Source organism: Phoenix dactylifera, chromosome 4 (assembly GCF_051530095.1).
Source record: "Phoenix dactylifera cultivar Ajwa chromosome 4, Ajwa_hap1_PhDact_Kaust_v1.1, whole genome shotgun sequence".
Lineage (NCBI taxonomy): Eukaryota > Viridiplantae > Streptophyta > Magnoliopsida > Arecales > Arecaceae > Phoenix > Phoenix dactylifera.
Window position 1 is genome coordinate 35874643 of NC_143193.1, and position 17139 is coordinate 35891781.

The 17139-nt window shown below is 49.0% G+C and overlaps 41 non-coding genes and 6 pseudogenes across 41 annotated transcripts; all 47 read right to left on the reverse strand.

Moving 5' to 3' along the window:
* Positions 1-198: 198 nt before the first annotated feature.
* Positions 199-317, reverse strand: LOC149759024 (5S ribosomal RNA). Its single transcript, XR_016404849.1, has one exon. It is a non-coding gene; the product is annotated as a 5S ribosomal RNA (ribosomal RNA).
* A 247-nt stretch (positions 318-564) lies between these two features.
* LOC149759025 (5S ribosomal RNA) lies at positions 565-683 on the reverse strand. Its single transcript, XR_016407709.1, has one exon. It is a non-coding gene; the product is annotated as a 5S ribosomal RNA (ribosomal RNA).
* A 246-nt stretch (positions 684-929) lies between these two features.
* LOC149759026 (5S ribosomal RNA) lies at positions 930-1048 on the reverse strand. Its single transcript, XR_016401202.1, has one exon. It is a non-coding gene; the product is annotated as a 5S ribosomal RNA (ribosomal RNA).
* Positions 1049-1295: 247 nt separating this feature from the next.
* LOC149759027 (5S ribosomal RNA) lies at positions 1296-1414 on the reverse strand (annotated as a pseudogene).
* A 246-nt stretch (positions 1415-1660) lies between these two features.
* Positions 1661-1779, reverse strand: LOC149759028 (5S ribosomal RNA). Its single transcript, XR_016404566.1, has one exon. It is a non-coding gene; the product is annotated as a 5S ribosomal RNA (ribosomal RNA).
* Positions 1780-2025: 246 nt separating this feature from the next.
* On the reverse strand, positions 2026-2144 carry LOC149759029 (5S ribosomal RNA). The gene has a single exon (XR_016409111.1). It is a non-coding gene; the product is annotated as a 5S ribosomal RNA (ribosomal RNA).
* A 248-nt stretch (positions 2145-2392) lies between these two features.
* Positions 2393-2511, reverse strand: LOC149759030 (5S ribosomal RNA). Its single transcript, XR_016404850.1, has one exon. It is a non-coding gene; the product is annotated as a 5S ribosomal RNA (ribosomal RNA).
* A 247-nt stretch (positions 2512-2758) lies between these two features.
* Positions 2759-2877, reverse strand: LOC149759031 (5S ribosomal RNA). Its single transcript, XR_016407710.1, has one exon. It is a non-coding gene; the product is annotated as a 5S ribosomal RNA (ribosomal RNA).
* Positions 2878-3123: 246 nt separating this feature from the next.
* On the reverse strand, positions 3124-3242 carry LOC149759032 (5S ribosomal RNA). The gene has a single exon (XR_016401203.1). It is a non-coding gene; the product is annotated as a 5S ribosomal RNA (ribosomal RNA).
* Positions 3243-3488: 246 nt separating this feature from the next.
* LOC149759033 (5S ribosomal RNA) lies at positions 3489-3607 on the reverse strand (annotated as a pseudogene).
* Positions 3608-3853: 246 nt separating this feature from the next.
* On the reverse strand, positions 3854-3972 carry LOC149759034 (5S ribosomal RNA). The gene has a single exon (XR_016406989.1). It is a non-coding gene; the product is annotated as a 5S ribosomal RNA (ribosomal RNA).
* Positions 3973-4219: 247 nt separating this feature from the next.
* LOC149759035 (5S ribosomal RNA) lies at positions 4220-4338 on the reverse strand. The gene has a single exon (XR_016404851.1). It is a non-coding gene; the product is annotated as a 5S ribosomal RNA (ribosomal RNA).
* Positions 4339-4585: 247 nt separating this feature from the next.
* On the reverse strand, positions 4586-4704 carry LOC149759036 (5S ribosomal RNA; annotated as a pseudogene).
* A 246-nt stretch (positions 4705-4950) lies between these two features.
* LOC149759037 (5S ribosomal RNA) lies at positions 4951-5069 on the reverse strand. The gene has a single exon (XR_016409112.1). It is a non-coding gene; the product is annotated as a 5S ribosomal RNA (ribosomal RNA).
* A 247-nt stretch (positions 5070-5316) lies between these two features.
* LOC149759038 (5S ribosomal RNA) lies at positions 5317-5435 on the reverse strand (annotated as a pseudogene).
* Positions 5436-5681: 246 nt separating this feature from the next.
* Positions 5682-5800, reverse strand: LOC149759039 (5S ribosomal RNA). Its single transcript, XR_016404567.1, has one exon. It is a non-coding gene; the product is annotated as a 5S ribosomal RNA (ribosomal RNA).
* A 246-nt stretch (positions 5801-6046) lies between these two features.
* Positions 6047-6165, reverse strand: LOC149759040 (5S ribosomal RNA). Its single transcript, XR_016412687.1, has one exon. It is a non-coding gene; the product is annotated as a 5S ribosomal RNA (ribosomal RNA).
* Positions 6166-6412: 247 nt separating this feature from the next.
* On the reverse strand, positions 6413-6531 carry LOC149759041 (5S ribosomal RNA; annotated as a pseudogene).
* Positions 6532-6777: 246 nt separating this feature from the next.
* Positions 6778-6896, reverse strand: LOC149759042 (5S ribosomal RNA). The gene has a single exon (XR_016406517.1). It is a non-coding gene; the product is annotated as a 5S ribosomal RNA (ribosomal RNA).
* A 246-nt stretch (positions 6897-7142) lies between these two features.
* LOC149759043 (5S ribosomal RNA) lies at positions 7143-7261 on the reverse strand. Its single transcript, XR_016409113.1, has one exon. It is a non-coding gene; the product is annotated as a 5S ribosomal RNA (ribosomal RNA).
* Positions 7262-7508: 247 nt separating this feature from the next.
* LOC149759044 (5S ribosomal RNA) lies at positions 7509-7627 on the reverse strand. The gene has a single exon (XR_016404568.1). It is a non-coding gene; the product is annotated as a 5S ribosomal RNA (ribosomal RNA).
* A 246-nt stretch (positions 7628-7873) lies between these two features.
* Positions 7874-7992, reverse strand: LOC149759045 (5S ribosomal RNA). Its single transcript, XR_016409114.1, has one exon. It is a non-coding gene; the product is annotated as a 5S ribosomal RNA (ribosomal RNA).
* Positions 7993-8240: 248 nt separating this feature from the next.
* On the reverse strand, positions 8241-8359 carry LOC149759046 (5S ribosomal RNA). The gene has a single exon (XR_016404852.1). It is a non-coding gene; the product is annotated as a 5S ribosomal RNA (ribosomal RNA).
* Positions 8360-8606: 247 nt separating this feature from the next.
* On the reverse strand, positions 8607-8725 carry LOC149759047 (5S ribosomal RNA). The gene has a single exon (XR_016407712.1). It is a non-coding gene; the product is annotated as a 5S ribosomal RNA (ribosomal RNA).
* Positions 8726-8972: 247 nt separating this feature from the next.
* Positions 8973-9091, reverse strand: LOC149759048 (5S ribosomal RNA). The gene has a single exon (XR_016403964.1). It is a non-coding gene; the product is annotated as a 5S ribosomal RNA (ribosomal RNA).
* Positions 9092-9337: 246 nt separating this feature from the next.
* LOC149759049 (5S ribosomal RNA) lies at positions 9338-9456 on the reverse strand. The gene has a single exon (XR_016404001.1). It is a non-coding gene; the product is annotated as a 5S ribosomal RNA (ribosomal RNA).
* A 247-nt stretch (positions 9457-9703) lies between these two features.
* On the reverse strand, positions 9704-9822 carry LOC149759050 (5S ribosomal RNA). Its single transcript, XR_016406599.1, has one exon. It is a non-coding gene; the product is annotated as a 5S ribosomal RNA (ribosomal RNA).
* A 246-nt stretch (positions 9823-10068) lies between these two features.
* Positions 10069-10187, reverse strand: LOC149759051 (5S ribosomal RNA). Its single transcript, XR_016404247.1, has one exon. It is a non-coding gene; the product is annotated as a 5S ribosomal RNA (ribosomal RNA).
* Positions 10188-10433: 246 nt separating this feature from the next.
* Positions 10434-10552, reverse strand: LOC149759052 (5S ribosomal RNA). Its single transcript, XR_016403306.1, has one exon. It is a non-coding gene; the product is annotated as a 5S ribosomal RNA (ribosomal RNA).
* A 248-nt stretch (positions 10553-10800) lies between these two features.
* Positions 10801-10919, reverse strand: LOC149759053 (5S ribosomal RNA). The gene has a single exon (XR_016407987.1). It is a non-coding gene; the product is annotated as a 5S ribosomal RNA (ribosomal RNA).
* Positions 10920-11165: 246 nt separating this feature from the next.
* Positions 11166-11284, reverse strand: LOC149759054 (5S ribosomal RNA). Its single transcript, XR_016404035.1, has one exon. It is a non-coding gene; the product is annotated as a 5S ribosomal RNA (ribosomal RNA).
* A 246-nt stretch (positions 11285-11530) lies between these two features.
* Positions 11531-11649, reverse strand: LOC149759055 (5S ribosomal RNA). Its single transcript, XR_016405887.1, has one exon. It is a non-coding gene; the product is annotated as a 5S ribosomal RNA (ribosomal RNA).
* Positions 11650-11895: 246 nt separating this feature from the next.
* On the reverse strand, positions 11896-12014 carry LOC149759056 (5S ribosomal RNA). The gene has a single exon (XR_016404248.1). It is a non-coding gene; the product is annotated as a 5S ribosomal RNA (ribosomal RNA).
* A 246-nt stretch (positions 12015-12260) lies between these two features.
* Positions 12261-12379, reverse strand: LOC149759057 (5S ribosomal RNA). Its single transcript, XR_016410333.1, has one exon. It is a non-coding gene; the product is annotated as a 5S ribosomal RNA (ribosomal RNA).
* Positions 12380-12627: 248 nt separating this feature from the next.
* Positions 12628-12746, reverse strand: LOC149759058 (5S ribosomal RNA). The gene has a single exon (XR_016404853.1). It is a non-coding gene; the product is annotated as a 5S ribosomal RNA (ribosomal RNA).
* Positions 12747-12992: 246 nt separating this feature from the next.
* On the reverse strand, positions 12993-13111 carry LOC149759059 (5S ribosomal RNA). Its single transcript, XR_016401204.1, has one exon. It is a non-coding gene; the product is annotated as a 5S ribosomal RNA (ribosomal RNA).
* A 247-nt stretch (positions 13112-13358) lies between these two features.
* On the reverse strand, positions 13359-13477 carry LOC149759060 (5S ribosomal RNA; annotated as a pseudogene).
* A 246-nt stretch (positions 13478-13723) lies between these two features.
* Positions 13724-13842, reverse strand: LOC149759061 (5S ribosomal RNA). Its single transcript, XR_016404569.1, has one exon. It is a non-coding gene; the product is annotated as a 5S ribosomal RNA (ribosomal RNA).
* A 246-nt stretch (positions 13843-14088) lies between these two features.
* Positions 14089-14207, reverse strand: LOC149759062 (5S ribosomal RNA). Its single transcript, XR_016405888.1, has one exon. It is a non-coding gene; the product is annotated as a 5S ribosomal RNA (ribosomal RNA).
* A 246-nt stretch (positions 14208-14453) lies between these two features.
* On the reverse strand, positions 14454-14572 carry LOC149759063 (5S ribosomal RNA). Its single transcript, XR_016408020.1, has one exon. It is a non-coding gene; the product is annotated as a 5S ribosomal RNA (ribosomal RNA).
* A 246-nt stretch (positions 14573-14818) lies between these two features.
* On the reverse strand, positions 14819-14937 carry LOC149759064 (5S ribosomal RNA). Its single transcript, XR_016410344.1, has one exon. It is a non-coding gene; the product is annotated as a 5S ribosomal RNA (ribosomal RNA).
* Positions 14938-15185: 248 nt separating this feature from the next.
* On the reverse strand, positions 15186-15304 carry LOC149759065 (5S ribosomal RNA). Its single transcript, XR_016408022.1, has one exon. It is a non-coding gene; the product is annotated as a 5S ribosomal RNA (ribosomal RNA).
* A 246-nt stretch (positions 15305-15550) lies between these two features.
* On the reverse strand, positions 15551-15669 carry LOC149759066 (5S ribosomal RNA). Its single transcript, XR_016410355.1, has one exon. It is a non-coding gene; the product is annotated as a 5S ribosomal RNA (ribosomal RNA).
* Positions 15670-15917: 248 nt separating this feature from the next.
* Positions 15918-16036, reverse strand: LOC149759067 (5S ribosomal RNA). The gene has a single exon (XR_016404855.1). It is a non-coding gene; the product is annotated as a 5S ribosomal RNA (ribosomal RNA).
* Positions 16037-16282: 246 nt separating this feature from the next.
* On the reverse strand, positions 16283-16401 carry LOC149759068 (5S ribosomal RNA). The gene has a single exon (XR_016410367.1). It is a non-coding gene; the product is annotated as a 5S ribosomal RNA (ribosomal RNA).
* Positions 16402-16649: 248 nt separating this feature from the next.
* LOC149759069 (5S ribosomal RNA) lies at positions 16650-16768 on the reverse strand. The gene has a single exon (XR_016404856.1). It is a non-coding gene; the product is annotated as a 5S ribosomal RNA (ribosomal RNA).
* A 246-nt stretch (positions 16769-17014) lies between these two features.
* Positions 17015-17133, reverse strand: LOC149759070 (5S ribosomal RNA). The gene has a single exon (XR_016401205.1). It is a non-coding gene; the product is annotated as a 5S ribosomal RNA (ribosomal RNA).
* Positions 17134-17139: the final 6 nt, after the last annotated feature.

The following is a 17139-nucleotide window of genomic DNA, read 5'->3' on the forward strand; positions in this document are numbered from 1 at the left end:
GGCCCGAGACATTCGCGCCGCCGGGGCCGTTCTGGCGTAGGATTCAACGCGCTGGTCCCGCTATGCGGCATGGCACCGCCAGTCTCCGGACTCAGTTTATTTTCAGGGAAAAAAAATTATCCGAAGAGGAAAAGCCAAAAGCCGAAAAATTAAAAATAAATATTATCAAAAAATAAAAAAGTGGAGAAAAAAATAAAAAGGGTGCAACACGAGGACTTCCCAGGGGGTCACCCATCCTAGTACTACTCTCGCCCAAGCACGCTTAACTGCGGAGTTTTGATGGGATCCGGTGCATTAGTGCTGGTATGATCGCACCCATGACATGCCCTTCGAAACTCCCTTTTATGACAAAGCAGCAGACCTCGACGGCCCGAGATATTCGCGCTGCCGGGGCCGTTCTGGCGTAGGATTCAACGCGCTGTTCCGCTATGCGGCATGGCACCGCGAGTCTCCGGACTCAGTTTATTTTCGGGGGTAAAAAATTATCCGAAGAGGAAAAGCCAAAAGCCGAAAAATTAAAAATAAATATTATCAAAAAATAAAAAAGTGGAGAAAAAAATAAAAAGGGCGCAACACGAGGACTTCCCAGGGGGTCACCCATCCTAGTACTACTCTCGCCCAAGCACGCTTAACTGCGGAGTTTTGATGGGATCCGGTGCATTAGCGCTGGTATGATCGCACCCATGACATGCCCTTCGAAAATCCCTTTTATGACAAAGCAGCAGACCTCGACGGCCCGAGATATTCGCGCTGCCGGGGCCGTTCTGGCGTAGGATTCAACGCGCTGTTCCGCTATGCGGCATGGCACCGCGAGTCTCCGGACTCAGTTTATTTTCGGGAGAAAAAAATTATCCGAAGAGGAAAAGCCAAAAGCCAAAAAATTAAAAATAAATGTTATCAAAAAATAAAAAAGCGGGCAAAAAATAAAAGGGGTGCAACACGAGGACTTCCCAGGGGGTCACCCATCCTACTACTACTCTCGCCCAAGCACGCTTAACTGCGGAGTTCTGATGGGATCCGGTGCATTAGTGCTGGTATGATCGCACCCATGATATGCCCTTCGAAACTCCCTTTTATGACAAAGCAGCAGACCTCGACGGTCCGAGACATTTACGCTGCCGGGGCCGTTCTGGCGTAGGATTCAACGCGCTGGTCCCGCTATGCGGCATGGCACCGCTAGTCTCCGGACTCAGTTTATTGTCGGGGAAAAAAAATTATCCGAAGAGAAAAAGCCAAAAGCCAAAAAATTAAAAATAAATATTATCAAAAAATAAAAAAGCGGGCAAAAAATAAAAAGGGTGCAACACGAGGACTTCCTAGGGGGTCACCCATCCTATTACTTCTCTCGCCCAAGCACACTTAACTGCGGAGTTATGATGGGATCCGGTGCATTAGTGCTGGTATGATCGCACCCATGACATGCCCTTCGAAACTCCCTTTTATGACAAAGCAGCAGACCGCGACGGCCCGAGACATTCGCGCTGCCGGGGCCGTTCTGGCGTAGGATTCAACGCGCTGTTCCGCTATGCAGCATGGCACCGCCAGTCTCCGGACTCAGTTTTTTTTCGAGAAAAAAAAATTATCCGAAGAGGAAAAGCCAAAACCCAAAAAATTAAAAATAAATATTATCAAAAAATAAAAAAGCGGGCAAAAAATAAAAAGGGTGCAACACGAGGACTTCCCAGGGGGTCACCCATCCTAGTACTACTCTCGCCCAGGCACGCTTAACTGCGGAGTTCTGATCGGATCCGGTGCATTAGTGCTGGTATGATCGCACCCATGACATGCCCTTCGAAACTCCCTTTTATGACAAAGCAGCAGATCTCGACGGCCCGAGGCATTCGCGCTGCCGGGGCCGTTCTGGCGTAGGATTCAACGCGCTGTTCCGCTATGCGGCATGGCACCGCGAGTCTCCAGACTCAGTTTATTTTCGGGGGAAAAAAATTATCCGAAGAGGAAAAGCCAAAAGCCGAAAAATTAAAAATAAATATTATCAAAAAATAAAAAAGCGGGCAAAAAATAAAAGGGGTGCAACACGAGGACTTCCCAGGGGGTCACCCATCCTAGTACTACTCTCGCCCAAGCACGCTTAACTGCGGAGTTCTGATGGGATCCGGTGCATTAGTGCTGGTATGATCGCACCCATGACATGCCCATCGAAACTCTCTTTTATGACAAAGCAGCAGACCTCGACGGCCCGAGACATTCGCGCCGCCGGGGCCGTTCTGGCGTAGGATTCAACGCGCTGGTCCCGCTATGCGGCATGGCACCGCCAGTCTCCGGACTCAGTTTATTTTCAGGGAAAAAAAATTATCCGAAGAGGAAAAGCCAAAAGCCGAAAAATTAAAAATAAATATTATCAAAAAATAAAAAAGTGGAGAAAAAAATAAAAAGGGTGCAACACGAGGACTTCCCAGGGGGTCACCCATCCTAGTACTACTCTCGCCCAAGCACGCTTAACTGCGGAGTTTTGATGGGATCCGGTGCATTAGTGCTGGTATGATCGCACCCATGACATGCCCTTCGAAACTCCCTTTTATGACAAAGCAGCAGACCTCGACGGCCCGAGATATTCGCGCTGCCGGGGCCGTTCTGGCGTAGGATTCAACGCGCTGTTCCGCTATGCGGCATGGCACCGCGAGTCTCCGGACTCAGTTTATTTTCGGGGGTAAAAAATTATCCGAAGAGGAAAAGCCAAAAGCCGAAAAATTAAAAATAAATATTATCAAAAAATAAAAAAGTGGAGAAAAAAATAAAAAGGGCGCAACACGAGGACTTCCCAGGGGGTCACCCATCCTAGTACTACTCTCGCCCAAGCACGCTTAACTGCGGAGTTTTGATGGGATCCGGTGCATTAGCGCTGGTATGATCGCACCCATGACATGCCCTTCGAAAATCCCTTTTATGACAAAGCAGCAGACCTCGACGGCCCGAGATATTCGCGCTGCCGGGGCCGTTCTGGCGTAGGATTCAACGCGCTGTTCCGCTATGCGGCATGGCACCGCGAGTCTCCGGACTCAGTTTATTTTCGGGAGAAAAAAATTATCCGAAGAGGAAAAGCCAAAAGCCAAAAAATTAAAAATAAATGTTATCAAAAAATAAAAAAGCGGGCAAAAAATAAAAGGGGTGCAACACGAGGACTTCCCAGGGGGTCACCCATCCTACTACTACTCTCGCCCAAGCACGCTTAACTGCGGAGTTCTGATGGGATCCGGTGCATTAGTGCTGGTATGATCGCACCCATGATATGCCCTTCGAAACTCCCTTTTATGACAAAGCAGCAGACCTCGACGGCCCGAGACATTCACGCTGCCGGGGCCGTTCTGGCGTAGGATTCAACGCGCTGGTCCCGCTATGCGGCGTGGCACCGCTAGTCTCCGAACTCAGTTTATTGTCGGGAAAAAAAATTATCCGAAGAGGAAAAGCCAAAAGCCAAAAAATTAAAAATAAATATTATCAAAAAATAAAAAAGCGGGCAAAAAATAAAAAGGGTGCAACACGAGGACTTCCGAGGGGGTCACCCATCCTATTACTTCTCTCGCCCAAGCACGCTTAACTGCGGAGTTATGATGGGATCCGGTGCATTAGTGCTGGTATGATCGCACCCATGACATGCCCTTCGAAACTCCCTTTTATGACAAAGCAGCAGACCGCGACGGCCCGAGACATTCGCGCTGCCGGGGCCGTTCTGGCGTAGGATTCAACGCGCTGTTCCGCTATGCAGCATGGCACCGCCAGTCTCCGGACTCAGTTTTTTTTCGAGAAAAAAAAATTATCCGAAGAGGAAAAGCCAAAAGCCGAAAAATTAAAAATAAATATTATCAAAAAATAAAAAAGCGGGCAAAAAATAAAAAGGGTGCAACACGAGGACTTCCTAGGGGGTCACCCATCCTAGTACTACTCTCGCCCAGGCACGCTTAACTGCGGAGTTCTGATCGGATCCGGTGCATTAGTGCTGGTATGATCGCACCCATGACATGCCCTTCGAAACTCCCTTTTATGACAAAGCAGCAGATCTCGACGGCCCGAGGCATTCGCGCTGCCGGGGCCGTTCTGGCGTAGGATTCAACGCGCTGTTCCGCTATGCGGCATGGCACCGCGAGTCTCCGGACTCAGTTTATTTTCGGGGAAAAAAAATTATCCGAAGAGGAAAAGCCAAAAGCCGAAAAATTAAAAATAAATATTATCAAAAAATAAAAAAGTGGAGAAAAAAATAAAAAGGGTGCAACACGAGGACTTCCCAGGGGGTCACCCATCCTAGTACTACTCTCGCCCAAGCACGCTTAACTGCGGAGTTTTGATGGGATCCGGTGCATTAGTGCTGGTATGATCGCACCCATGACATGCCCTTCGAAACTCCCTTTTATGACAAAGCAGCAGACCTCGACGGCCCGAGATATTCGCGTTGCCGGGGCCGTTCTGGCGTAGGATTCAACGCGCTGTTCCGCTATGCGGCATGGCACCGCGAGTCTCCGGACTCGGTTTATTTTCGGGGAAAAAAAATTATCCGAAGAGGAAAAGCCAAAAGCCGAAAAATTAAAAATAAATATTATCAAAAAATAAAAAAGTGGGCAAAAAATAAAAAGGGGTGCAAGACGAGGACTTCCCAGGGGGTCACCCATCCTAGTACTACTCTCGCCCAAGCACGCTTAACTGCGGAGTTCTGATTGGATCCCGTGCATTAGGGCTGGTATGATCGCACCCATGACATGCCCATCGAAACACCCTTTTATGACAAGGCAGCAGACCTCGACGGCCCGAGACATTCGCGCTGCCGGGGCCGTTCTGGCGTAGGATTCAACGCGCTGTTCCGCTATGCGGCATGGCACCGCGAGTCTCCGGACTCAGTTTATTTTCGGGGGAAAAAAATTATCCGAAGAGGAAAAGCCAAAAGCCAAAAAATTAAAAATAAATGTTATCAAAAAATAAAAAAGCGGGCAAAAAATAAAAGGGGTGCAACACGAGGACTTCCCAGGGGGTCACCCATCCTAGTACTACTCTCGCCCAAGCACGCTTAACTGCGGAGTTCTGATGGGATCCGGTGCATTAGTGCTGGTATGATCGCACCCATGATATGCCCTTCGAAACTCCCTTTTATGACAAAGCAGCAGACCTCGACGGCCTGAGACATTTACGCTGCCGGGGCCGTTCTGGCGTAGGATTCAACGCGCTGGTCCCGCTATGCGGCATGGCACCGCTAGTCTCCGGACTCAGTTTATTGTCGGGGAAAAAAAATTATCCGAAGAGGAAAAGCCAAAAGCCAAAAAATTAAAAATAAATATTATCAAAAAATAAAAAAGCGGGCAAAAAATAAAAAGGGTGCAACACGAGGACTTCCTAGGGGGTCACCCATCCTATTACTTCTCTCGCCCAAGCACACTTAACTGCGGAGTTATGATGGGATCCGGTGCATTAGTGCTGGTATGATCGCACCCATGACATGCCCTTCGAAACTCCCTTTTATGACAAAGCAGCAGACCGCGACGGCCCGAGACATTCGCGCTGCCGGGGCCGTTCTGGCGTAGGATTCAACGCGCTGTTCCGCTATGCAGCATGGCACCGCCAGTCTCCGGACTCAGTTTTTTTTCGAGAAAAAAAAATTATCCGAAGAGGAAAAGCCAAAACCCAAAAAATTAAAAATAAATATTATCAAAAAATAAAAAAGCGGGCAAAAAATAAAAAGGGTGCAACACGAGGACTTCCCAGGGGGTCACCCATCCTAGTACTACTCTCGCCCAGGCACGCTTAACTGCGGAGTTCTGATCGGATCCGGTGCATTAGTGCTGGTATGATCGCACCCATGACATGCCCTTCGAAACTCCCTTTTGTGACAAAGCAGCAGATCTCGACGGCCCGAGGCATTCGCGCTGCCGGGGCCGTTCTGGCGTAGGATTCAACGCGCTGTTCCGCTATGCGGCATGGCACCGCGAGTCTCCAGACTCAGTTTATTTTCGGGGGAAAAAAATTATCCGAAGAGGAAAAGCCAAAAGCCGAAAAATTAAAAATAAATATTATCAAAAAATAAAAAAGCGGGCAAAAAATAAAAGGGGTGCAACACGAGGACTTCCCAGGGGGTCACCCATCCTAGTACTACTCTCGCCCAGGCACGCTTAACTGCGGAGTTCTGATGGGATCCGGTGCATTAGTGCTGGTATGATCGCACCCATGGTATGCCCTTCGAAACTCCCTTTTATGACAAAGCAGCAGACCTCGACGGCCCGAGACATTCACGCTGCCGGGGCCGTTCTGGCGTAGGATTCAACGCGCTGGTCCCGCTATGCGGCATGGCACCGCCAGTCTCCGGACTCAGTTTATTGTCGGGAAAAAAAAATTATCCGAAGAGGAAAAGCCAAAAGCCAAAAAATTAAAAATAAATATTATCAAAAAATAAAAAAGCGGGCAAAAAATAAAAAGGGTGCAACACGAGGACTTCCTAGGGGGTCACCCATCCTATTACTTCTCTCGCCCAAGCACACTTAACTGCGGAGTTATGATGGGATCCGGTGCATTAGTGCTGGTATGATCGCACCCATGACATGCCCTTCGAAACTCCCTTTTATGACAAAGCAGCAGACCGCGACGGCCCGAGACATTCGCGCTGCCGGGGCCGTTCTGGCGTAGGATTCAACGCGCTGTTCCGCTATGCAGCATGGCACCGCCAGTCTCCGGACTCAGTTTTTTTTCGAGAAAAAAAAATTATCCGAAGAGGAAAAGCCAAAACCCAAAAAATTAAAAATAAATATTATCAAAAAATAAAAAAGCGGGCAAAAAATAAAAAGGGTGCAACACGAGGACTTCCCAGGGGGTCACCCATCCTAGTACTACTCTCGCCCAGGCACGCTTAACTGCGGAGTTCTGATCGGATCCGGTGCATTAGTGCTAGTATGATCGCACCCATGACATGCCCTTCGAAACTCCCTTTTGTGACAAAGCAGCAGATCTCGACGGCCCGAGGCATTCGCGCTGCCGGGGCCGTTCTGGCGTAGGATTCAACGCGCTGTTCCGCTATGCGGCATGGCACCGCGAGTCTCCAGACTCAGTTTATTTTCGGGGGAAAAAAATTATCCGAAGAGGAAAAGCCAAAAGCCGAAAAATTAAAAATAAATATTATCAAAAAATAAAAAAGCGGGCAAAAAATAAAAGGGGTGCAACACGAGGACTTCCCAGGGGGTCACCCATCCTAGTACTACTCTCGCCCAAGCACGCTTAACTGCGGAGTTCTGATGGGATCCGGTGCATTAGTGCTGGTATGATCGCACCCATGGTATGCCCTTCGAAACTCCCTTTTATGACAAAGCAGCAGACCTCGACGGCCCGAGACATTCACGCTGCCGGGGCCGTTCTGGCGTAGGATTCAACGCGCTGGTCCCGCTATGCGGCATGGCACCGCCAGTCTCCGGACTCAGTTTATTGTCGGGAAAAAAAAATTATCCGAAGAGGAAAAGCCAAAAGCCAAAAAATTAAAAATAAATATTATCAAAAAATAAAAAAGCGGGCAAAAAATAAAAAGGGTGCAACACGAGGACTTCCCAGGGGGTCACCCATCCTAGTACTACTCTCGCCCAGGCACGCTTAACTGCGGAGTTCTGATCGGATCCGGTGCATTAGTGCTGGTATGATCGCACCCATGACATGCCCTTCGAAACTCCCTTTTATGACAAAGCAGCAGATCTCGACGGCCCGAGGCATTCGCGCTGCCGGGGCCGTTCTGGCGTAGGATTCAACGCGCTGTTCCGCTATGCGGCATGGCACCGCGAGTCTCCAGACTCAGTTTATTTTCGGGGGAAAAAAATTATCCGAAGAGGAAAAGCCAAAAGCCGAAAAATTAAAAATAAATATTATCAAAAAATAAAAAAGCGGGCAAAAAATAAAAGGGGTGCAACACGAGGACTTCCCAGGGGGTCACCCATCCTAGTACTACTCTCGCCCAAGCACGCTTAACTGCGGAGTTCTGATGGGATCCGGTGCATTAGTGCTGGTATGATCGCACCCATGACATGCCCATCGAAACTCTCTTTTATGACAAAGCAGCAGACCTCGACGGCCCGAGACATTCGCGCCGCCGGGGCCGTTCTGGCGTAGGATTCAACGCGCTGGTCCCGCTATGCGGCATGGCACCGCCAGTCTCCGGACTCAGTTTATTTTCAGGGAAAAAAAATTATCCGAAGAGGAAAAGCCAAAAGCCGAAAAATTAAAAATAAATATTATCAAAAAATAAAAAAGTGGAGAAAAAAATAAAAAGGGTGCAACACGAGGACTTCCCAGGGGGTCACCCATCCTAGTACTACTCTCGCCCAAGCACGCTTAACTGCGGAGTTTTGATGGGATCCGGTGCATTAGTGCTGGTATGATCGCACCCATGACATGCCCTTCGAAACTCCCTTTTATGACAAAGCAGCAGACCTCGACGGCCCGAGATATTCGCGCTGCCGGGGCCGTTCTGGCGTAGGATTCAACGCGCTGTTCCGCTATGCGGCATGGCACCGCGAGTCTCCGGACTCAGTTTATTTTCGGGGGAAAAAAATTATCCGAAGAGGAAAAGCCAAAAGCCGAAAAATTAAAAATAAATATTATCAAAAAATAAAAAAGTGGAGAAAAAAATAAAAAGGGCGCAACACGAGGACTTCCCAGGGGGTCACCCATCCTAGTACTACTCTCGCCCAAGCACGCTTAACTGCGGAGTTTTGATGGGATCCGGTGCATTAGCGCTGGTATGATCGCACCCATGACATGCCCTTCGAAAATCCCTTTTATGACAAAGCAGCAGACCTCGACGGCCCGAGATATTCGCGCTGCCGGGGCCGTTCTGGCGTAGGATTCAACGCGCTGTTCCGCTATGCGGCATGGCACCGCGAGTCTCCGGACTCAGTTTATTTTCGGGAGAAAAAAATTATCCGAAGAGGAAAAGCCAAAAGCCGAAAAATTAAAAATAAATATTATCAAAAAATAAAAAAGTGGGCAAAAAATAAAAAGGGGTGCAACACGAGGACTTCCCAGGGGGTCACCCATCCTAGTACTACTCTCGCCCAAGCACGCTTAACTGCGGAGTTCTGATGGGATCCGGTGCATTAGGGCAGGTATGATCGCACCCATGACATGCCCATCGAAACACCCTTTTATGACAAAGCAGCAGACCTCGACGGCCCGAGACATTCGCGCTGCCGGGGCCGTTCTGGCGTAGGATTCAACGCGCTGTTCCGCTATGCGGCATGGCACCGCGAGTCTCCGGACTCAGTTTATTTTCTGGGGAAAAAAATTATCCGAAGAGGAAAAGCCAAAAGCCAAAAAATTAAAAATAAATTTTATCAAAAAATAAAAAAGCGGGCAAAAAATAAAAGGGGTGCAACACGAGGACTTCCCAGGGGGTCACCCATCCTAGTACTACTCTCGCCCAAGCACGCATAACTGCGGAGTTCTGATGGGATCCGGTGCATTAGTGCTGGTATGATCGCACCCATGGTATGCCCTTCGAAACTCCCTTTTATGACAAAGCAGCAGACCTCGACGGCCCGAGACATTCACGCTGCCGGGGCCGTTCTGGCGTAGGATTCAACGCGCTGGTCCCGCTATGCGGCATGGCACCGCCAGTCTCCGGACTCAGTTTATTGTCGGGAAAAAAAAATTATCCGAAGAGGAAAAGCCAAAAGCCAAAAAATTAAAAATAAATATTATCAAAAAATAAAAAAGCGGGCAAAAAATAAAAAGGGTGCAACACGAGGACTTCCCAGGGGGTCACCCATCCTAGTACTTCTCTCGCCCAAGCACGCTTAACTGCGGAGTTATGATGGGATCCGGTGCATTAGTGCTGGTATGATCGCACCCATGACATGCCCTTCGAAACTCCCTTTTATGACAAAGCAGCAGACCGCGACGGCCCGAGACATTCGCGCTGCCGGGGCCGTTCTGGCGTAGGATTCAACGCGTTGTTCCGCTATGCAGCATGGCACCGCCAGTCTCCGGACTCAGTTTATTTTCGAGAAAAAAAAATTATCCGAAGAGGAAAAGTCAAAAGCCGAAAAATTAAAAATAAATATTATCAAAAAATAAAAAAGCGGGCAAAAAATAAAAAGGGTGCAACACGAGGACTTCCCAGGGGGTCACCCATCCTAGTACTACTCTCGCCCAAGCACGCTTAACTGCGGAGTTCTGATCGGATCCGGTGCATTAGTGCTGGTATGATCGCACCCATGACATGCCCTTCGAAACTCCCTTTTATGACAAAGCAGCAGATCTCGACGGCCCGAGGCATTCGCGCTGCCGGGGCCGTTCTGGCGTAGGATTCAACGCGCTGTTCCGCTATGCGGCATGGCACCGCGAGTCTCCGGACTCAGTTTATTTTCGGAGAAAAAAAATTATCCGAAGAGGAAAAGCCAAAAGCCGAAAAATTAAAAATAAATATTATCAAAAAATAAAAAAGCGGGCAAAAAATAAAAGGGGTGCAACACGAGGACTTCCCAGGGGGTCACCCATCCTAGTACTACTCTCGCCCAAGCACGCTTAACTGCGGAGTTCTGATGGGATCCGGTGCAATAGTGCTGGTGTGATCGCACCCATGACATGCCCATCGAAACTCTCTTTTATGACAAAGCAGCAGACCTCGACGGCCCGAGACATTCGCGCCGCCGGGGCCGTTCTGGCGTAGGATTCAACGCGCTGGTCCCGCTATGCGGCATGGCACCGCCAGTCTCCGGACTCAGTTTATTTTCAGGGAAAAAAAATTATCCGAAGAGGAAAAGCCAAAAGCCGAAAAATTAAAAATAAATATTATCAAAAAATAAAAAAGTGGAGAAAAAAATAAAAAGGGTGCATCACGAGGACTTCCCAGGGGGTCACCCATCCTAGTACTACTCTCGCCCAAGCACGCTTAACTGCGGAGTTTTGATGGGATCCGGTGCATTAGTGCTGGTATGATCGCACCCATGACATGCCCTTCGAAACTCCCTTTTATGACAAAGCAGCAGACCTCGACGGCCCGAGATATTCGCGCTGCCGGGGCCGTTCTGGCGTAGGATTCAACGCGCTGTTCCGCTATGCGGCTTGGCACCGCGAGTCTCCGGACTCAGTTTATTTTCGGGGGAAAAAAATTATCCGAAGAGGAAAAGCCAAAAGCCGAAAAATTAAAAATAAATATTATCAAAAAATAAAAAAGCGGGCAAAAAATAAAAGGGGTGCAACACGAGGACTTCCCAGGGGGTCACCCATCCTAGTACTACTCTCGCCCAAGCACGCTTAACTGCGGAGTTCTGATCGGATCCGGTGCATTAGTGCTGGTATGATCGCACCCATGACATGCCCTTCGAAACTCCCTTTTATGACAAAGCAGCAGATCTCGACGGCCCGAGGCATTCGCGCTGCCGGGGCCGTTCTGGCGTAGGATTCAACGCGCTGTTCCGCTATGCGGCATGGCACCGCGAGTCTCCGGACTCAGTTTATTTTCGGGGGAAAAAAATTATCCGAAGAGGAAAAGCCAAAAGCCGAAAAATTAAAAATAAATATTATCAAAAAATAAAAAAGCGGGCAAAAAATAAAAGGGGTGCAACACGAGGACTTCCCAGGGGGTCACCCATCCTAGTACTACTCTCGCCCAAGCACGCTTAACTGCGGAGTTATGATGGGATCCGGTGCATTAGTGCTGGTATGATCGCACCCATGACATGCCCTTCGAAACTCCCTTTTATGACAAAGCAGCAGACCGCGACGGCCCGAGACATTCGCGCTGCCGGGGCCGTTCTGGCGTAGGATTCAACGCGCTGTTCCGCTATGCAGCATGGCACCGCCAGTCTCCGGACTCAGTTTATTTTCGAGAAAAAAAAATTATCCGAAGAGGAAAAGCCAAAAGCCGAAAAATTAAAAATAAATATTATCAAAAAATAAAAAAGCGGGCAAAAAATAAAAAGGGTGCAACACGAGGACTTCCCAGGGGGTCACCCATCCTAGTACTACTCTCGCCCAAGCACGCTTAACTGCGGAGTTCTGATCGGATCCGGTGCATTAGTGCTGGTATGATCGCACCCATGACATGCCCTTCGAAACTCCCTTTTATGACAAAGCAGCAGATCTCGACGGCCCGAGGCATTCGCGCTGCCGGGGCCGTTCTGGCGTAGGATTCAACGCGCTGTTCCGCTATGCGGCATGGCACCGCGAGTCTCCGGACTCAGTTTATTTTCGGGGGAAAAAAATTATCCGAAGAGGAAAAGCCAAAAGCCGAAAAATTAAAAATAAATATTATCAAAAAATAAAAAAGCGGGCAAAAAATAAAAGGGGTGCAACACGAGGACTTCCCAGGAGGTCACCCATCCTAGTACTACTCTCGCCCAAGCACGCTTAACTGCGGAGTTCTGATGGGATCCGGTGCATTAGTGCTGGTATGATCGCACCCATGACATGCCCATCGAAACTCCCTTTTATGACAAAGCAGCAGACCTCGACGGCCCGAGACATTCGCGCCGCCGGGGCCGTTCTGGCGTAGGATTCAACGCGCTGGTCCCGCTATGCGGCATGGCACCGCCAGTCTCCGGACTCAGTTTATTTTCGGGGGAAAAAAATTATCCGAAGAGGAAAAGCCAAAAGCCGAAAAATTAAAAATAAATATTATCAAAAAATAAAAAAGTGGAGAAAAAAATAAAAAGGGTGCAACACGAGGACTTCCCAGGGGGTCACCCATCCTAGTACTACTCTCGCCCAAGCACGCTTAACTGCGGAGTTTTGATGGGATCCGGTGCATTAGTGCTGGTATGATCGCACCCATGACATGCCCTTCGAAACTCCCTTTTATGACAAAGCAGCAGACCTCGACGGCCCGAGATATTCGCGCTGCCGGGGCCGTTCTGGCGTAGGATTCAACGCGCTGTTCCGCTATGCGGCATGGCACCGCGAGTCTCCGGACTCAGTTTATTTTCGGGGGAAAAAAATTATCCGAAGAGGAAAAGCCAAAAGCCAAAAAATTAAAAATAAATGTTATCAAAAAATAAAAAAGCGGGCAAAAAATAAAAGGGGTGCAACACGAGGACTTCCCAGGGGGTCACCCATCCTACTACTACTCTCGCCCAAGCACGCTTAACTGCGGAGTTCTGATGGGATCCGGTGCATTAGTGCTGGTATGATCGCACCCATGATATGCCCTTCGAAACTCCCTTTTATGACAAAGCAGCAGACCTCGACGGCCCGAGACATTCACGCTGCCGGGGCCGTTCTGGCGTAGGATTCAACGCGCTGGTCCCGCTATGCGGCATGGCACCGCTAGTCTCCGGACTCAGTTTATTGTCGGGGAAAAAAAATTATCCGAAGAGGAAAAGCCAAAAGCCAAAAAATTAAAAATAAATATTATCAAAAAATAAAAAAGCGGGCAAAAAATAAAAAGGGTGCAACACGAGGACTTCCTAGGGGGTCACCCATCCTATTACTTCTCTCGCCCAAGCACGCTTAACTGCGGAGTTATGATGGGATCCGGTGCATTAGTGCTAGTATGATCGCACCCATGACATGCCCTTCGAAACTCCCTTTTATGACAAAGCAGCAGACCGCGACGGCCCGAGACATTCGCGCTGCCGGGGCCGTTCTGGCGTAGGATTCAACGCGCTGTTCCGCTATGCAGCATGGCACCGCCAGTCTCCGGACTCAGTTTTTTTTCGAGAAAAAAAAATTATCCGAAGAGGAAAAGCCAAAAGCCGAAAAATTAAAAATAAATATTATCAAAAAATAAAAAAGCGGGCAAAAAATAAAAAGGGTGCAACACGAGGACTTCCCAGGGGGTCACCCATCCTAGTACTACTCTCGCCCAGGCACGCTTAACTGCGGAGTTCTGATCGGATCCGGTGCATTAGTGCTGGTATGATCGCACCCATGACATGCCCTTCGAAACTCCCTTTTATGACAAAGCAGCAGATCTCGACGGCCCGAGGCATTCGCGCTGCCGGGGCCGTTCTGGCGTAGGATTCAACGCGCTGTTCCGCTATGCGGCATGGCACCGCGAGTCTCCGGACTCAGTTTATTTTCGGGGGAAAAAAATTATCCGAAGAGGAAAAGCCAAAAGCCGAAAAATTAAAAATAAATATTATCAAAAAATAAAAAAGCGGGCAAAAAATAAAAGGGGTGCAACACGAGGACTTCCCAGGGGGTCACCCATCCTAGTACTACTCTCGCCCAAGCACGCTTAACTGCGGAGTTATGATGGGATCCGGTGCATTAGTGCTGGTATGATCGCACCCATGACATGCCCTTCGAAACTCCCTTTTATGACAAAGCAGCAGACCGCGACGGCCCGAGACATTCGCGCTGCCGGGGCCGTTCTGGCGTAGGATTCAATGCGCTGTTCCGCTATGCAGCATGGCACCGCCAGTCTCCGGACTCAGTTTATTTTCGAGAAAAAAAAATTATCCGAAGAGGAAAAGCCAAAAGCCGAAAAATTAAAAATAAATATTATCAAAAAATAAAAAAGCGGGCAAAAAATAAAAAGGGTGCAACACGAGGACTTCCCAGGGGGTCACCCATCCTAGTACTACTCTCGCCCAAGCACGCTTAACTGCGGAGTTTTGATTGGATCCGGTGCATTAGTGCTGGTATGATCGCACCCATGACATGCCCTTCGAAACTCCCTTTTATGACAAAGCAGCAGATCTCGACGGCCCGAGGCATTCGCGCTGCCGGGGCCGTTCTGGCGTAGGATTCAACGCGCTGTTCCGCTATGCGGCATGGCACCGCGAGTCTCCGGACTCAGTTTATTTTCGGGGGAAAAAAATTATCCGAAGAGGAAAAGCCAAAAGCCGAAAAATTAAAAATAAATATTATCAAAAAATAAAAAAGCGGGCAAAAAATAAAAGGGGTGCAACACGAGGACTTCCCAGGAGGTCACCCATCCTAGTACTACTCTCGCCCAAGCACGCTTAACTGCGGAGTTCTGATGGGATCCGGTGCATTAGTGCTGGTATGATCGCACCCATGACATGCCCATCGAAACTCCCTTTTATGACAAAGCAGCAGACCTCGACGGCCCGAGACATTCGCGCCGCCGGGGCCGTTCTGGCGTAGGATTCAACGCGCTGGTCCCGCTATGCGGCATGGCACCGCCAGTCTCCGGACTCAGTTTATTTTCGGGGGAAAAAAATTATCCGAAGAGGAAAAGCCAAAAGCCGAAAAATTAAAAATAAATATTATCAAAAAATAAAAAAGTGGAGAAAAAAATAAAAAGGGTGCAACACGAGGACTTCCCAGGGGGTCACCCATCCTAGTACTACTCTCGCCCAAGCACGCTTAACTGCGGAGTTTTGATTGGATCCGGTGCATTAGTGCTGGTATGATCGCACCCATGACATGCCCTTCGAAACTCCCTTTTATGACAAAGCAGCAGATCTCGACGGCCCGAGGCATTCGCGCTGCCGGGGCCGTTCTGGCGTAGGATTCAACGCGCTGTTCCGCTATGCGGCATGGCACCGCGAGTCTCCGGACTCAGTTTATTTTCGGGGGAAAAAAATTATCCGAAGAGGAAAAGCCAAAAGCCGAAAAATTAAAAATAAATATTATCAAAAAATAAAAAAGCGGGCAAAAAATAAAAGGGGTGCAACACGAGGACTTCCCAGGAGGTCACCCATCCTAGTACTACTCTCGCCCAAGCACGCTTAACTGCGGAGTTCTGATGGGATCCGGTGCATTAGTGCTGGTATGATCGCACCCATGACATGCCCATCGAAACTCCCTTTTATGACAAAGCAGCAGACCTCGACGGCCCGAGACATTCGCGCCGCCGGGGCCGTTCTGGCGTAGGATTCAACGCGCTGGTCCCGCTATGCGGCATGGCACCGCCAGTCTCCGGACTCAGTTTATTTTCGGGGGAAAAAAATTATCCGAAGAGGAAAAGCCAAAAGCCGAAAAATTAAAAATAAATATTATCAAAAAATAAAAAAGTGGAGAAAAAAATAAAAAGGGTGCAACACGAGGACTTCCCAGGGGGTCACCCATCCTAGTACTACTCTCGCCCAAGCACGCTTAACTGCGGAGTTTTGATGGGATCCGGTGCATTAGTGCTGGTATGATCGCACCCATGACATGCCCTTCGAAACTCCCTTTTATGACAAAGCAGCAGACCTCGACGGCCCGAGATATTCGCGCTGCCGGGGCCGTTCTGGCGTAGGATTCAACGCGCTGTTCCGCTATGCGGCATGGCACCGCGAGTCTCCGGACTCAGTTTATTTTCGGGGGAAAAAAATTATCCGAAGAGGAAAAGCCAAAAGCCGAAAAATTAAAAATAAATATTATCAAAAAATAAAAAAGCGGGCAAAAAATAAAAGGGGTGCAACACGAGGACTTCCCAGGAGGTCACCCATCCTAGTACTACTCTCGCCCAAGCACGCTTAACTGCGGAGTTCTGATGGGATCCGGTGCATTAGTGCTGGTATGATCGCACCCATGACATGCCCATCGAAACTCCCTTTTATGACAAAGCAGCAGACCTCGACGGCCCGAGACATTCGCGCCGCCGGGGCCGTTCTGGCGTAGGATTCAACGCGCTGGTCCCGCTATGCGGCATGGCACCGCCAGTCTCCGGACTCAGTTTATTTTCGGGGGAAAAAAATTATCCGAAGAGGAAAAGCCAAAAGCCGAAAAATTAAAAATAAATATTATCAAAAAATAAAAAAGTGGAGAAAAAAATAAAAAGGGTGCAACACGAGGACTTCCCAGGGGGTCACCCATCCTAGTACTACTCTCGCCCAAGCACGCTTAACTGCGGAGTTTTGATGGGATCCGGTGCATTAGTGCTGGTATGATCGCACCCATGACATGCCCTTCGAAACTCCCTTTTATGACAAAGCAGCAGACCTCGACGGCCCGAGATATTCGCGCTGCCGGGGCCGTTCTGGCGTAGGATTCAACGCGCTGTTCCGCTATGCGGCATGGCACCGCGAGTCTCCGGACTCAGTTTATTTTCGGGGGAAAAAAATTATCCGAAGAGGAAAAGCCAAAAGCCAAAAAATTAAAAATAAATGTTATCAAAAAATAAAAAAGCGGGCAAAAAATAAAAGGGGTGCAACACGAGGACTTCCCAGGGGGTCACCCATCCTACTACTACTCTCGCCCAAGCACGCTTAACTGCGGAGTTCTGATGGGATCCGGTGCATTAGTGCTGGTATGATCGCACCCATGATA